The sequence below is a fragment of the Ovis aries genome, chromosome 1 (assembly GCF_016772045.2).
Source record: "Ovis aries strain OAR_USU_Benz2616 breed Rambouillet chromosome 1, ARS-UI_Ramb_v3.0, whole genome shotgun sequence".
Taxonomy (NCBI): Eukaryota; Metazoa; Chordata; class Mammalia; order Artiodactyla; family Bovidae; genus Ovis; species Ovis aries.
Genome location: NC_056054.1, coordinates 224,998,143 through 225,001,048, shown reverse-complemented (window position 1 = coordinate 225,001,048; position 2,906 = coordinate 224,998,143). Strand labels below are relative to the sequence as shown.

Below are 2,906 nucleotides of genomic sequence, written 5' to 3'. Positions count from 1 at the left end.
CTTTGTCATAGAGCATTAACACATGTTATAAAAGTGTGTGGTATCAAAGGACTAGAACCCCAAGCATTCAAAAGCAGCTTTGTCAATTAAGCAATGAAACATTCTACAGTATGTCTCTCTATTGGCTATCATTGAATACCCTGATAGTAACTTTGAAATGAAAAAAAGAAAAAAAAGTTGCTGTAACTCCTTTTATTTTCTCTCTTTGAAATCAAACAGATATCCAACAATCCTGTTATACACACATCATTCATACAAGAGAAAGACTAAAAAACAAAAACGAGTTTACAGAGATCCAAACATAAGTGAGTAAAAGTGACTCACACAGCTTTCTGATGGTACTCTGGAGAAGACACTTCATAAGTGCTGGCACTAAACAAAGTTGTAACGTTCTTGCCAGATATTTTAGGAAATCATGAAGATAATTTAGTAATAAAGCAAGACTTTTCTCATCCAGAGGCACATAGGCCAACATTGCTCCAATTCATGCAAATGGTCTCAACAAATGTGGCACTCTATAGACCTGGGACATGGGTGCAACAGAGAGGTCTGCGAGGGTTTCAGAGTACTGTGGTCTTTCAAATGTGTAGAGAGGCTAAGTGCCCAGCTTTACAGTGAAGTATTCCTTTTTCCCTTCCAGGACTCCATTAAACAGCACACCCTTTACTATTTGTGCTCACACTGTAAAGCATCTGTCTACAATGTGGGAGACCCGGGTTCGATCCCTGGGTCAGGAAGATCCACTGGAGAAGGAAATGGCAATCCACTCCAGCACTATTGCCTGGAAAATCCTATGGACAGAGGAGCCTGGTAGGCTACAGTCCATGGTGTTGCAAAGAGTCAGACACAACTGAGTGATGTTCCTGTTCCTAAGATTCCTATCATTTGCATAATCCTCTGGAATAGAATCCACATTCTTGTTGGCAGGAAGATAAATGAGCTGTTTTTGTCAGGTAATTAAGTCCCAGTCATCAAAAAGCCACAGTTTTAGTCCTTCAGGAATCTTTAACTTCAACTCTGTTTGTGAATGTTTCCTCATTTTCATCAGTAGGATCTACTTGGGCCCTTTTCTCCTGAAGAGACTGAGGTGTCTCATTGTTACCCTCTCTATCTCCAGGTGTTTTCTCTTTGTTCTCTTTTGTTTTCACTTCAACATTTTTCTGTTGCAGACCAGAGGTCTTCTTTCCAGGGGCAGCCCCTCTTGGTCTTCTCCTCTGCATACTGCTCCTGATTGGCTTTTTGAAGTTCTCATTGTTTATGCAGATTGGTGCCTACGGTATTTGAGTACCTGCTTTGGAACCCATTCATCCCAATTTTTATTCCAACCATTGTAATGTATTTCATTTGTTTATCCTTTATGGCCACCTTCACACAATTTGATTCATAAAGGAAAGCCCCCTACCCTCCTCCAAAAAATAGAATAAAACAAAAAAGAGGCCCATGAAAGCACAACACTCTTTCACACTCCTGGAATTTAGGCCTCTGATCCTGGTTTGTCACCATTTATAAGTGATTTGCTACCACTGCCTCCTCCTTCTCCCAGCTACCCCCCACCAGCACCTGCTACTCTATACCACCCAATTCCGCATGAGACACACCTTCAGACACCGCCAGCTCTAGATCCTGGGCCTGGTTTAGCTCAACATTTTTCAGTGGCTTTCAAATATGATCCCAGCACCAGAAGTATTAGCATCACCTGGGAACTTGTTAAAAATGCAAATTCTCAGACCCAACTCCCAAAATTACTGAATCAGAAAAATCTGAAGATGAAGTGTAGCAATATATTTTAACCAATAGGGAACTCTGATGCTTGTCTGAGTTTGAGAGCTACTCTTTGACAATGTCTTTCCATTACATTAAAAACTTAATTTACTATAGGTTATATCATAATCCAGGCTTCCCTGATAGCTCAGCTGGTAAAGAATCTGCCTGCAATGCAGGAGACCCTGGTTCAATTCCTGTGTCAGGAAGATCCCTTTGGAAACATTTTTGAAGTATAGACCTGGGGGCTCCTCTACCTCAGAAAAATTCACTAATGGAGTGTGCATTTTTACCTAGCACTCTAGATATTCTTTACTGGAAATCCCTATCATCTGGCCTTAAAAGATGATGTTTCCCTTCAAACTCTGTCTCCTCTGATAACTCCTTTTCCATTGAACTCCAGATTCAGAACCTTTGTCTTTGCCAAAAATGGTTTTAATACGGATGTTAATAGGCTTTCCCCTTTATTTCATTAGGCTCTCAACTCAAAAGCCATCATAGCATAGATGTCATCCCTACTACACTATAAAGAAATATATCAGTCCAGTCCTGTCATTCTCTAACTTCATTATTATAGACAATTTTTGTTTATACTTCCTTTGGCATTCCTCAGCATGAAGGAAGAGAGAGAGTACTACAAACAAATTTGTACTGTTAAGCTTAAAATTTGTTAAATAGTGGGAAACAGCCAGGTCATCTAGTGCATAGTTGGTAGACACAGAGAGAGATATATCATATCCTTGGATTTGAAAACTCAATATTGTGAGAACGGACTATACCACCCAATGCAATCTACAGATTTAATGCAATCCTTATCAAATTACCAGTGGCATTTCACACAGAACTAGAACAAAAATGTTTGCAATTTGTGTGGAAACAAAAAAGAACCCAAACAACCAAAGTAATCTAAAAAATAAATAGATAAAAACAGACCTGGAGGAAATCAGGCTACCTGACTTCAAACTTTACTACAAACCTAGTCATCAAAAATGTACTAGAATGAAAATAGAAATATAGATCCATAAAATAGGACAGCAATTCCAGAGACAGACCTACACATCTGTGGTCAACTAATCTATGAGAAAGGAGAAAAGAATATACAATGGAGAAAAGACAGTCTTTTCAGTAAGTGGTGCTGGTAAAAC

General features: G+C 39.2%; 1 pseudogene; it reads right to left on the bottom strand.

Moving 5' to 3' along the window:
- Nucleotides 1-320: 320 nt before the first annotated feature.
- Nucleotides 321-1,536, bottom strand: LOC114113866 (mortality factor 4-like protein 1; annotated as a pseudogene).
- Between the last annotated feature and the right edge of the window lie 1,370 nt (nucleotides 1,537-2,906).